This window comes from Onychostoma macrolepis, chromosome 13, assembly GCF_012432095.1.
Source record: "Onychostoma macrolepis isolate SWU-2019 chromosome 13, ASM1243209v1, whole genome shotgun sequence".
NCBI lineage: Eukaryota > Metazoa > Chordata > Actinopteri > Cypriniformes > Cyprinidae > Onychostoma > Onychostoma macrolepis.
In genome coordinates this window covers 3,638,491-3,653,240 of record NC_081167.1, presented here as the reverse complement: position 1 = coordinate 3,653,240, position 14,750 = coordinate 3,638,491, and the positions used below count along the sequence as shown (strand labels likewise).

The window sequence follows — 14,750 nt, the reverse complement described above, 5'->3', positions numbered from 1 at the left end:
CTCTTGGAGTAATTTTGGTAGGCCGGCCACTCCTGGGAAGGTTCACCACTGTTCCAAGTTTTCTCCATTTGTGGATAATAGCTCTGACCATGGTTTGCTGGAGTCCCAAAGCCTTAGAAATGGCTTTATAACCCTTTCCAGACTGAACCCTTTCCTTTCCCTTTCTCTGATCTGTTTATGAATTTCTTAGGATCGCGAATGATGTGTTGCTCTTTAAACATGCTTCACTTTGTCAGACAGGTTCTATTTAAGTGATTTCTTGATTCAACAGGTCTGGCAGTAATCAGGCCTGGGTTTGGCTAGTGAAATTTAACTCAGCTTTCTAAAATAATGTGGTTAATCACAGTTCTTTCATGATTTAATAGGAGGGGGCAAGCACTTTCACACAGGGCCATGTGGGTTTGGATTTTGTTTTCTCTTCATAAAAAACTTCATTTAAAAACTGCATGTTGTGTTTACTTGTGTTATCTTTGATTAATATTTAAATTAGTTTGATGATCTGAAACATTAAAGTGTGACAAACATGCAAAAAATTAAAAACTCAGGAAGGGGGCCAATATATATATATATATACACACACACACATATACATACATACATACATATATATATATATACACACATATACATATACACATATACATACATACATATATATATACACACTGTAAAAAATTGGTGTAGTTTCTACAGCAAAATTTTACAGAATTTTACTGTTTAAACATTTTACAAGATGTAGCTGTAATTCGCAATGCATTATGGGTCAAATAAGGTTTTACAGTTGTTAACTGTATATTTCCATGTCAACTGTAATTAATTTACAAGAAGCAGGTGTTATCACTGTAGCTCCTGCTTTTACACTACTTTACTGTAGTGTGGCATTATGGGATTGCTTACATCGCTCAAATCTGAAATCCAGCCGACTGGAGCAGTGCCAGAACGATTGAAGATTAGAGGCTTTATTCATAATTCCTGGTAAATTCACTTAATTTTACTTAATAAATATATCCTTTTATATTTATTTAAGTTAATGTATAAGTGGTATCATGTCACAATAGCCTGCTATCACACTTTTAGACAAGCGGCCTTGGTATGTGCAGCCTTGGTAAACTGGAAATTGCTATCATAGCATAGTTAGGCTAATGCTGCATTTTTCTCATTGTGGCAGTTTAATTTTCTTATTGAGAGCATTTAAAGTAGTGTTTACCCAACTTTTAACGTAATGCCCAGCTCGAACGATTGTCATAGTAACGTTAACTTCTATCTGTCGAAATAACTGACCAACAGCAAAATATGTGAAATTTCATTTGTTTATGTGTTCAACTGTCCCATACTGACGTGACATCTTACTATAATTAGAAAAAACATGTAAATTATAAATTGTGTCTATTGCCACTAGTAGTTGTACTCTACATTAAAGCTTTTTTGTGAAATACATCTTTACATGCCCGATTGGACAAGTTAGCCTGATTAAAACTTGAGTGAAAAAAAAACTAGGGAAGCATCGAACGCGAGACTGATTCTGATTTTGCTAATGTTACATTCAACAAACAAATAACCTTAACAGCACACAAACTCACGGAAGAAACATGAGGTAAATGTTCAAACTGTTGAGTTTATTTATAACACATGATATTGTTAAGTAGCATAAGTGATCTGTTGCTGATTATCACGATTGCAAATGTTACCTAGTTCAATAAACAATTAGTTAACATTAAGTTACTTACTTTTAGACACAATATTGACTGTTGTTTTATTTCACCAACGAAAATCGTTCCAAACGAAGATCAAAAGCAAAACTCAGCGGTGTTTTTACTGAATGATTCAGCATTCTGAACGAATCGGTATGATGAATGACTCAATTGACTCACTCATTAAATTATTTGCTGCCACCTAATGGTGGTTTAGTTTCACGTTTAAAAATATCATTGCATTTTACAACGTTTCTTATTTGTAATTTCAAAATTAATGTAAAACCTTAATGTCATAACACAGTTGTAATTTTGCATTATAAATTATTTAATTTGATTGGTGGTACAGTTCTACAATGTATTGTTATAATTGAATTTATTAATCAAATGTAAAAGTTTATTTTAAAATATATGCCTTTTGGCATATGTTCATTTTGGTCTCATTTATGTAAATGCATTTTATTTATTTTTTTAAACCACAAGATAATTTTCATTATTTCTTGTAGGTGCAAAGAATAGCAGATGATGTGGAGAAATGTTTGATGTTTCAAGACTCTCTGAAGCTGATTATATTAGGTAATGTATTAATTCTGTTGTAAATCATTTGATAAACTTGTATTTTAGATTACATTTTATATTGAAATACTGTATTGTAAGTTATATTATTGCTTCTATTTATTCATTTCAGGTGCACCCAGTGGCTTTTGACTAGGCCTATTCGAGGGTCACATGGTTGTGAATTCACACCTCAACTTTGCGGCTGGATTTTCAATCTTATTACAACTTCAGCCTGGCGTCCCGGGAGCAGGCGTCTTTTGCACACTTGAATTAATTTCAAAGGTAACATGTTTTACTTGAGTAATTTCATTTGTGAAAAAGATTACTTATTTAGTTTAAGCACTGGTAAATGCTGATTGTATTGTAAAAGTGGCATTTTTACATTTATTTTATTGAGCTAGTTTCATTCAATACTGAACTTTATTCTAAAGCTTCTGCTTGTTTTATGTGCAGATGTTTTGTTGGAATCACAACACTCACTGGATACAAGACGGATACATAGAGGCAAAACAAGTGGAAAGGTCTCAGAGAAGAGGAACAACCCTCGTGTGTGTGCTCATCTCAGAAAGTTGATGGACTTTCAGTATGTATTTATTAAATTGTCTTTTGCAGGAATATTCTAAATTTAATATAACATAAGCTCAAACAACAGAATTTGTGGTATAATGTTGATTCCAGCATTTTATTTTAATCCTTTAACCAAAATTATACAAATTCTGTTGATTGACCTTAATTTTTTTTATAGAAAGTAAATGTTCTACTCAGAATATGGCTTATTTTTTGTGATATAACAGTTATTTGTAGTTATTTTGCGATGCTATGTTATTTTTATGATAAGATTTTAACTGTTGAAAGACTGACATTTTTATTTTTACCAGTAAAAGCCTTGCAATGTCTTTGTGCCAGTTTTAATAAATATTTATTTGCAACATCTTTGACTTGGTTTTTATTCATTTGTAAATGTATTACGATAGTTCTCATGATAATTCATTTAAATCAGTATTTTACTGTTTACTGTTAAAATTATTATTTGCAGCATTTTCATTGTTAAATTATTACAACATCATCTTGGATTTAGGGGTATTTACAGGATTTTATTGGCAACTTTTGTTGCCAGGTAAATACTGTACTTTCGTGAGATTACAAAATATTGCTGTAAAATATATTTACAGGATTTTATTGGCAACTTTTGTTGCCAGGTAAATACTGTACTTTCGTGAGATTACAAAATATTGCTGTAATATAAATTACAAGTTTAATTCAATGTTACTGTAAAATACTACAAATTACTGTATTTCACATACAGCAATTAACTGTGATTTGCTTTGCAGTATTATACTGTAATCCATTTTACAGCAATTAACATCATTTTACAAGATTTTATTGGCAACTTTTTGCCAGTAACATCCTGTAAATTCTACAGTACGTTTTTACAGTGCACATATACATACATACATATATATACATACATACATATACATATATATACACATACATACATACATACATATATATATATACACACACATATATATATATATATATATATATATATATATATATATACACACACACACACATATATATATATATATATATATATATATATATACACACACACACATATATATATATATATATATATGTATACACACATATATACACACACATATACACACACATATATACACACACATATATACACACATATATACACACACATATATACACACACATATATATATATATATATATATATATATACACACATATATACATACACATATACATATATATATACAGTGAGGAAAATAAGTATTTGAACACCCTGCTATTTTGCAAGTTCTCCCACTTAGAAATCATGGAGGGGTCTGAAATTGTCAGCGTAGGTGCATGTCCACTGTGAGAGACAATCTAAAAAAGAAAATCCAGAAATCACAATGTATGATTTTTTAACTATTTATTTGTATGATACAGCTGCAAATAAGTATTTGAACACCTGAGAAAATCAATGTTAATATTTGGTACAGTAGCCTTTGTTTGCAATTACAGAGGTCAAACGTTTCCTGTAGTTTTTCACCAGGTTTGCACACACTGCAGGAGGGATTTTGGCCCACTCCTCCACACAGATCTTCTCTAGATCAGTCAGGTTTCTGGCCTGTCGCTGAGAAACACGGAGTTTGAGCTCCCTCCAAAGATTCTCTATTGGGTTTAGGTCTGGAGACTGGCTAGGCCACGCCAGAACCTTGATATGCTTCTTACAGAGCCACTCCTTGGTTATCCTGGCTGTGTGCTTCGGGTCATTGTCATGTTGGAAGACCCAGCCTCGACCCATCTTCAATGCTCTAACTCCCGTGTAGTTCTGGGCTGATTTCTCACCTTTCTTAGGATCATTGAGACCCCATGAGGTGAGATCTTGCATGGAGCCCCAGTCCGAGGGAGATTGACAGTCATGTTTAGCTTCTTCCATTTTCTAATGATTGCTCCAACAGTGGACCTTTTTTCACCAAGCTGCTTGGCAATTTCCCCGTAGCCCTTTCCAGCCTTGTGGAGGTGTACAATTTTGTCTCTAGTGTCTTTGGACAGCTCTTTGGTCTTGGCCATGTTAGTAGTTGGATTCTTACTGATTGTATGGGGTGGACAGGTGTCTTTATGCAGCTAACGACCTCAAACAGGTGCATCTAATTTAGGATAATAAATGGAGTGGAGGTGGACATTTTAAAGGCAGACTAACAGGTCTTTGAGGGTCAGAATTCTAGCTGATAGACAGGTGTTCAAATACTTATTTGCAGCTGTATCATACAAATAAATAGTTTTAAAAAATCATACATTGTGATTTCTGGATTTTTTTTTTTAGATTATGTCTCTCACAGTGGACATGCACCTACGATGACAATTTCAGACCCCTCCATGATATCTAAGTGGGAGAACTTGCAAAATAGCAGGGTTAGCATACTAGCATACTTATTTTCCTCACTGTATATATATATATATATATATATACACACACACACACACACACGTATGTATATACACTGAACAAAATTATAAACGTAACACTTGTTTTTGCCCCCATTTTACATGAGCTGAATTAAAAGATGTAAGACTTCTTCTATGTACACAAAAGGCCTATTTCTCTCAAATATTGTTCACAAATCTGTCTAAATCTGTGTTAGTGAGCACTTCTCTTTATAGATAATCCATCCACCTCACAGGTGTGGCATATCAAGATGCTGATTAGACGGCATGATTATTGCACAGGTGTGCCTTAGGCTGGCCACAAGACGTCTGTCGACTGATAGTCGAATCACATGTTTGGGGCGGGGGGCAAAATATATTACCAAGAGTCAAGTCAGACATTCGACAGTCATTATTACTGACGTTAACACACAGGGAAAATGTGTAATGGACGCCTCACAGATACAAAAATTTTTTATATTATATGGTTAAATATTATGTTAGATTTTGGTTAAAAGAGTTAACATTAAACATCAGCAAAACCCTAAGAATTCACAACATTTTATACAATAATGCTCTCATTATAACTATGTATATGACAGTAGTTATTAATGTTCTGCATTTCTGTTTTGAGCTGCGCGTGCTGAAGATAACCAGTAGAATACGCATTTGATAGCAGGTTTTTAATCAATGGGATTTAACTCATTTATCTCATATAGAATACGCTTCATTATTTATACAACATAATGTTAATATTACGACTTATAGGTTATCTGCACAAAATCCCCCGAATGCAGAAGTGAACATGTCTGCGTGGCTCTGAATGAACTCCTTTTGTGAACGCGTTCTTCACGCAACAACGTGCAGAAACAAGGCAACTAAACAAAAAAAATTCACAGCGTTTTATTATAATAGTGTTCTCATTATAATGCTATGTATGACAGTCCCAGTCATAGTTAATAATATTCTGCATTGTTGTTTGTACTGCTCACTGAAGAGATCATATTACTACAATGAAGCGCTTTACTGCAGCGCAGCTCATCCAAATGCATCTTATATGAGAAAAATTATGTATACACGATATGTATAAACCGGCTGAAATGTTTTGAAATGACTTGTACCCTACCTGATAAAAAAAAAAAAATCCGGTCTTTCACTCTGTGTCAATTGGAGTCTTGTTAAAGATTTAAATCCCTGCCGCCAAGATGCTCCTCTATCGGTCACAGATTATGAAGGAGGACTCCAAGTGGAGGACTCTTAAATCTTCTAAGTCTTTTGTTTCAAATGCAGTTATGAGTGTAAATGCTTATTTGAAACAAAGGATAAAGGTGTAACGTGAATTTAACGTGTACATGAGGAATTATTGTAGATGCCCGGGGTTTGTGATGTTTTTGTTTTTATAATGTTGTATGTTTTTTTGTGAGGTTTCGAAGCTGCTTAAATTGCCCTGTAAAGGGACAAATAAAGATATTACTACTACTACTACGGAAAGTGAAACTTAAATCTATAGGGGTGGCTGGATTTATTCACACACGTTAAAATATTTATTAGAAGCTTATTTCTTTTCAGATTCTTATTTACAGCATTATCATAATAGGCTGTATATTAACTTATTGGGAGAAAACCGGTAGTTCCATGTGAGATCAGACATTTGAGCACACCCATATAGCCAAAATGGCATGATCATAACACCCCGCGAATATTCGACTGTGAGATTGGGAGTCGAATCAGGCTTCTCCTATCGAAGCATTGAATCTGAGACTATTCGAGGTCACCCCTAATATATATATATACACATACAGTGAGGAAAATAAGTATTTGAACACCCTGCTATTTTGCAAGTTCTCCCACTTAGAAATCATGGAGGGGTCTGAAATTGTCATCGTAGGTGCATGTCCACTGTGAGAGACATAATCTAAAAAAAAAAATCCAGAAATCACAATGTATGATTTTTTAACTATTTATTTGTATGATACAGCTGCAAATAAGTATTTGAACACCTGTCTATCAGCTAGAATTCTGACCCTCAAAGACCTGTTAGTCTGCCTTTAAAATGTCCACCTCCACTCCATTTATTATCCTAAATTAGATGCATTTGTTTGAGGTCGTTAGCTGCATAAAGACACCTGTCCACCCCATACAATCAGTAAGAATCCAACTACTAACATGGCCAAGACCAAAGAGCTGTCCAAAGACTTAAGTTTGCCAATGACCATTTGGATGATCCAGAGGAGTCATGGGAGAAAGTCGTGTGGTCAGATGAGACCAAAATATAACTTTTTGGTCATAATTCCACTAAACGTGTTTGGAGGAAGAAGAATGATGAGTACCATCCCAAGAACACCATCCCTACTGTGAAGCATGGGAGTGGTAGCATCATGCTTTGGGGGTGTTTTTCTGCACATGGGACAGGGCGACTGCACTGTATTAAGGAGAGGATGACCGGGGCCATGTATTGCAAGATTTTGGGGAACAACCTCCTTCCCTCAGTTAGAGCATTGAAGATGGGTCGAGGCTTGACAATGACCCGAAGCACACAGCCAGGATAACCAAGGAGTGGCTCTGTAAGAAACATATCAAGGTTCTGGCGTGGCCTAGCCAGTCTCCAGACCTAAACCCAATGGAGAATCTTTGGAGGGAGCTCAAACTCCGTGTTTCTCAGCGACAGGCCAGAAACCTGACTGATCTAGAGAAGATCTGTGTGGAGGAGTGGGCCAAAATCCCTCCTGCAGTGTGTGCAAACCTGGTGAAAAACTACAGGAAACGTTTGACCTCTGTAATTGCAAACAAAGGCTACTGTACCAAATATTAACATTGATTTTCTCAGGTGTTCAAATACTTATTTGCAGCTGTATCATACAAATAAATAGTTAAAAATCATACATTGTGATTTCTGGATTTTTTTTTAGATTATGTCTCTCACAGTGGACATGCACCTACGATGACAATTTCAGACCCCTCCATGATTTCTAAGTGGGAGAACTTGCAAAATAGCAGGGTGTTCAAATACTTATTTTCCTCACTGTACAGATAAAAGGGCTGTCAGTTTAACACATTAACTTAATTAGTTATTAAAAAATAATGCAAATAAAATATTTTATGATTTTGTCCCGAATATGACGTTTAAATGTGATTTTATACAACAGATCAATAAATAAGTTAATTTTGTGTTGTATTTTAAACAATATTGTCTGTTTTGCCAAATAAGGTATTAACTATAAAGCCACTGCAGAACTGTTGTGCGTTTCCGAGCAACACAGCAGTATTTCGTTTCTGAATGAATCTGAGTTTTGAATGAATCAGTGAACCAATGATTCAAAGGCCCATTCATAAAGAGGGCCGTTTACATAATTCCTATATGAATCAGCTGTTTGAACGAACGAACAAATAACTCAAAGACATTTACCGCCAGGGATAGTTCACCCAAAAATTTTAATTCATTTACTCACCCTCATGTCATTTCAAACCTGTATGATTTTCTTTCTTTTGCACAACATAAAGGAAGGTATTCTGAAGACTGTTAACAAATCTGATTTGGTTACCAATGACTTTCATTGTATGAGCAAAACAATACTGAGATTTTTCTCACTTTCTTTCTTTTTATCGAAAACAAACATTCTGTGATGGAGTAATCAGTATGAAACCAACACAATGTTCAGTCTGTCCCGTCTGACTCATTATCTCTAATGAGATCCCGCCCTCGCACGGCTCGAGCCGTTCATATGTAAATAGCCGCGTGGGACTTGCGCATGTGCAAACACCCACCACAAACAAATAAGAGATCCTCATCTCGGCTACTGTTCGCGCTGAGTAAAGGAAGGATTTCCCTCAAAAGAAGAACACGATTTCATCTAGCAGAGGAGATCAATCTGATGAGTAAGTAATGTTTCTTTTTTGCATTAGTTAAAGTTTTATTGTGACATAAACTTGAACAGATTTACTAAGTTAGTTGGGGTTTTCCCAAACGACAACATGATGAATGCTTCACGTCTAAGAATGTTTAGAGCATGTTTGTTGTTAATACTCTGTTCACAAATAGATTTTAATAGCGTGCTAAACAATAATAATTAGTTTCTCAGATATAAAATATCATTTTTTATAGTACAAAGTACATCCTTTTATTGTACAAAGCATGCTTGAGTCTGTGGCTACAGAATCATATCATAGGCTACTATAAAATCATACATACTAGACTATATGACTACAAAATCATAGTTGGGTTTTTCCCAAACTATAATTGCTGACTACAATGTTTGAAATCGTGTAAAACATTTTTAATATGAGGGGCAATTCACTGTATTTAAATTTCTTACGGCGCGATGTTTTCATGCTCTATATAAAACAATAAAAGTAATATAAGTGTACACTGTAACATGATGAATGCTACGAGTCTAAGTATGTTTAGTACATGTTTATTATTAATAGCCTACTCTGTTCAGAAATAGATTTTCATAACGTGCTAAACAATAATTAGTTTCTCAGATATAAGATTTCTTTCTACAAAGCATGTGTGAGTCTATGGCTACAAAACCTGCATGTGTGTGTGTATATATATATATATATATATATATATATATATATATATATATATATATATATATATATATATATATATATATATATATATATATATATATACAGATGTTCCTGATATTAACATGCTCACAAATGATTTTTGTTTGTTTGTATTTTATTGAATCAGATACCAGCACCAGATGTATCCTGATGTCTCTTCAAACTGTTTTCCTCTGACACCAACATCAGATGTTCAACTACACTGATATTCTATATTAAAACAAGCTCCTTTTCTACTGATTATGTTTTTTTCTTCTTGAATCCATGGAAAGAAGTAGAAACGCGTAAATATCAGGTATGATTTACTTGTTTCACTTGTTGAACAGAATCTGCTGAAGGAATGACTCAAAGTCTGTTCACATCTCTGTGGTTAGATCAGTGTGCACAATAATGTGTCTTTGACCTTCATTATGTATGTTTTGATTATACGGTGTTGTAAATAAAATACAAATAATTTAAAAAACCCTTTTTTTTCAATCTCCTCACATTCTCTCTTACCTGCCTCAGAGTCACAGTCACACTGATGGGCCATTAGGGGCCATTAGGGGAGTGCCCTTTGTCTCTCAGGTGAGACTCACTTAATATTCATGGCCATTGCCACTCCCTCGCATATAGACCCTCGACCACAAAACATGTCTTGAAAATTTTAAATCAATATATTGTTTTCTGTGAATGAGTAAGCAGAATGATTTTCACATAATTTTGAAGTAAATATTCTAGCCTACAAGACTGATTACTCAAAAGTCTTGTTCAGGACTATTTAGTGTGGGTTTTATAGCCTTATTTTTTTTTTCATTTTTGCAGATTTAAATCAGATTCAAGCATTCAACGGCCCCGTAGTATTAATGAATGCTTGAATCTGATTGGCTGACAAACTTTCTAAGGTGTGCAATTATTTTCAGGGAAATGCATGGCGAACATAGTTCCAGGCAGCTCTTGACCGCATTACATGACCATATCACTTCGCCAAATGATTTCTGTTATTTCAAAGGTCTTACAACAGCAAAATAACCAAACCAACACTGGCCAAACAAATAAATATAGTAAACAAAAGGATAAAAACGACAGATTATGTCCATGTTTTTGCCACAAAATTACGCTTTATTATGTACGGAAAGCATATACTCTATCTCACCCGCTATCTCTCTCCCTCTCAGACCGCACATACATAAGAGTTACAATTTGCACACACACTAACATAGATCGCGCTAATGTTGTTAGCGCTACTCTGACGATTTTATCAGTAAACAACATGACTTCTCACAAGCGAGGTAACAACAACGGCGCTGTTCGTAAACAAAAGGAACTAAGTTTCACTATAACTAGAGACATCGCTGCCGAACACTATTGAGAGATGCACAGAGGTAATTCTCTCTCTCTCTCGCGTCATGACCGCATCACCACCTCTCGGGTGTGTATTATTTTTCTAATAATCCAACGGCCCGTCGTCAATTATTCCTTACACATACACATATACATATATACATATACACATATATACACACACACACACATATACACATATACACACATATATATATATATATATATATATATATATATATATATATATATATATATATATATATATATACACACACATATACACATATATACATACATACATATATATATAGAGAGAGAGAGAGAGAGAGAGAGAGAGAGAGAGAGAGAGAGAGACTGAGAAGAAGCAGCAACATTCTGAATTCTGAACCTGTGTTTAACACTTGTGGAAATATAAGAGTACAGAAACAAAGCGATAACTTTCAGTCACTTCATTGGAGGAGCCGCAACTGCGATTTACATTGGCATCGGCAGCTCAGAGAGCGATCGGAGTGAACAATCATCAGTACGGTACAGCAGCGCAAACTCAAGAAGAGATAAATATAGCCTACATCAACACAGGACATTACAGTACGGTACTAAGAAGATTTATATATAATATAAATATATTATATATATTATTTTTATTATTAACAATTACCAGCATCATATAAATCTCAACAGATTGATGGTTTGGAAATGGGAAGAGTGGTCAGCTGATTCAAAAATGCAGATCTGACTTCCTTTACAGATTCCCTTGTTCTTAGTGTAGGGGAAATGTTGACTAATAACAGGTTCCTCTCTGTATAGAAGATCAAGTTTGTCTTCTTTTCTTGAGATGTCATATCAACATAAAGAGATTCAGGATGTTCATGTAACAGTGTCTGTTTAAATGCCTTTCTTTTGTCTCCTTTAATGAGTGCAGGATAAACGATCTCCATGGCAACCGCTGAATGCATCCGTTATTGACAGCTGAAATTAAGGATTTGCACAACGTCAACATGAAACTTAAGGCTGAAATGTCAAAAATGAAAGAGGACTCAATACAGAGAGAAAGAAAGTTCACAGAAATCCACGAGTTAAAAGAAAAGCTGAAAGAACAGACTGCAATGTGTTTACAGCTGAAAAACAGGGAAAGTGTTTTTCATGAACACATTTTGTGAAAGAAACACAAAATGTGTTCATGAACTGCTCACTAGTGATGATCTCGGCAGCCCGCAATGTATTATCATTCATATAGGTACGAATGACCTCCATAGTTTAAATGAAGGTACAGCCAAGGCAATGCATGAGATGACAGAGAAAGCCTCACAGACATTCCCCAGTTCACGTGTACTGGTCTCCACCTTGCTCCCACAGCTGGAGGTCCCACCCTCTGTGATTGATAAGATCAACGAAGAGGTCCGTCACTCCTGTTCTAGTCTGTCCCACGTGCACCTAGTCCATCACAGCTCTATAAGACCATGGCACCTGTATGACGGGCTCCACTTGAATCAGGATGGAGTCAAGATTTTTGCCAAAGCTATCAAAGATGTTGCTCTTGGACGCTTACCAACAATCGGCTATAAAGGAGCAAAAAGAAATGTGAGAATGCAACCGTTCGAGCCATCTGGACCTTCATCTCACTCAGGACCACCACAAGACCTTCACAGACAACCCATGACTTCAGGCTGGTCTCACAGACAGCAAGAGAGGCAGCCGTACACTGAAGCCCCGTCCCAGCAGTAACCAAGCTACGCCCAGGTACTATCACAGCAGACACCTTCAGCAGCAGCAGCTCAGGAACTTTCCATTAGTGATGTGGGAGAAATTAAACAACTGCTAAGCCTTCTCTGCAACAAAATGCTCAACTGAAATCTACAATGACTGATCACAACACAATGATTATTATCATTGTGATTATTTTTATTAGCGATTGTTATTATTGTTTTTTTTTTTTTTTACTATAATATTATTACTATTTTAAGTCATTATTCACAATGATTTATTTGAATCAGTTTGACTACCTTTTTACTTTCTTATTACTATTACTTTGTTGTTTTGTTATATTTTAATATTTATTTTATTTATAAAAAAGTTTTTTTGGGGTTGCCTCTAGATAAACAGCAGTACTACTTAATCGCCGATCATATAAAAATTTTTAATATTAGCTTTTGGAATATTCAGGGTTTGTGCTCTAAAACATTTGGATTAAAAAGCACAAACAGATTTTTTAAATAGCATCACAAATGTTGACACAAATTCTAACAGAAACATGGTGTAGATCAGATGTTAGTGTCAGTGTCCTGCAAGTTACTCTGAAATCATAGTGCCCTCCTGGAAACTCAACTCAATACATCGTGGTAGAGATTCTGGAGGTTTAATCATATGGATAAAAAATGACCTCGTCACTTTTACATCACCAGTACAGCAAGGCAAAAATCACATTTAGTTAAAATTGGATAAAAGCTTTGGAATTCTAGAAAAATACCTTTTTATCTGTGGAATTTATATTCCTCCATCAGATTCCCCATACTACGACGACAAAGTATTTTACACTTTACAGGGAGAAATTAATCAATATCAAACTCTGGTGAAAATTTTACTATGTGGAGATCTAAATGCTCAAACTGGTTTAGAATTAGACTATATTGATAACTCGGGAGATAAACATCTGTTCACACATTTACCCCAAGATCTCTTCAGTACTCTTCCTAGAAGAAATAACCAGGATACTGGAGTCAATAGGCATGGAAAAGAGGTAGCCCACCTTTGTCAAACTTTAGGTCTTTATATCCTCAATGGCAGAATCAATGGAGATTCCTGTGGACAGTTTACCTATAGCTCAAAACCATTATCCATATCAAATATAAGCCCCTCCCATTTCAGTGCACTTACTGTCAAAGCTCAGTCACCCCTGTCTGATCATAGCCAGATCAATCTTTTCATTAATGGTGAAAACATCAAATCAAGAGAAATTCATAAAAAGCCAATTCATCTACATAAGCTCAAAACACCATATAGATGGACTCATAATGCTGCTCAACCATATATTAAAGTATTGAAGTCTAATGAAATAGTAAATTCCATAACACTGTTTAACAATTCAGCATATGATAATAATAGGAAAGGAATAAATTTAGCAATTAAACATATTAATGACATTTTTGAAAATATAGCAAAAAAGGCTAATTTAAATAAAACTACCACATATAAACACAAAAATAGAGCTAAACAAAAACCTTCTGAAAAGTGGTTTGACCATGACTGTAAAACAATAAGACAAGAGCTACGATTAATTTCAAATCAAAAACACAAAGATCCAGTCAACTCCGAATTACGCTTAAAGCACTCAGAACTTCTGAAACAATACAAAAAAACACTGAGACAGAAGAAATTGGATTATTATAACAACACACTTCAGAAGATCGAAAACACAATTGATCAGGGTCAGTTCTGGAGCACTTGGAACAGTCTAAACAATACAAAGCCATAAGAACTAGACATACAAGATGGTCAAATTTGGAAAGATTATTTTGAGAAGCTCTATACACATCAAATTGACCCTCTGAATAATCCCAAACAGTTAAAAGTCCTTGAAAAATTTAATGCTCTTGAATCATGTATCAAAAACAACCAAAATCCACTAGATTATCCCAACAAGAA

The 14,750-nt window shown here is 34.8% G+C and overlaps 1 protein-coding gene and 1 long non-coding RNA gene across 5 annotated transcripts in view; one reads left to right on the top strand and one right to left on the bottom strand.

Annotated features, from left to right (window-relative positions):
* LOC131551753 (exportin-5) overlaps window positions 1-14,750 on the bottom strand; it is a 152,718-nt gene that overhangs the window by 47,720 nt on the left and 90,248 nt on the right. The gene's annotated exons all lie outside the window — the stretch shown is intronic.
* Window positions 2,197-3,462, top strand: LOC131551758 (uncharacterized). Its single transcript, XR_009273823.1, has 3 exons — window positions 2,197-2,267; window positions 2,380-2,531; window positions 2,703-3,462. It is a non-coding gene; the product is annotated as an uncharacterized LOC131551758 (long non-coding RNA).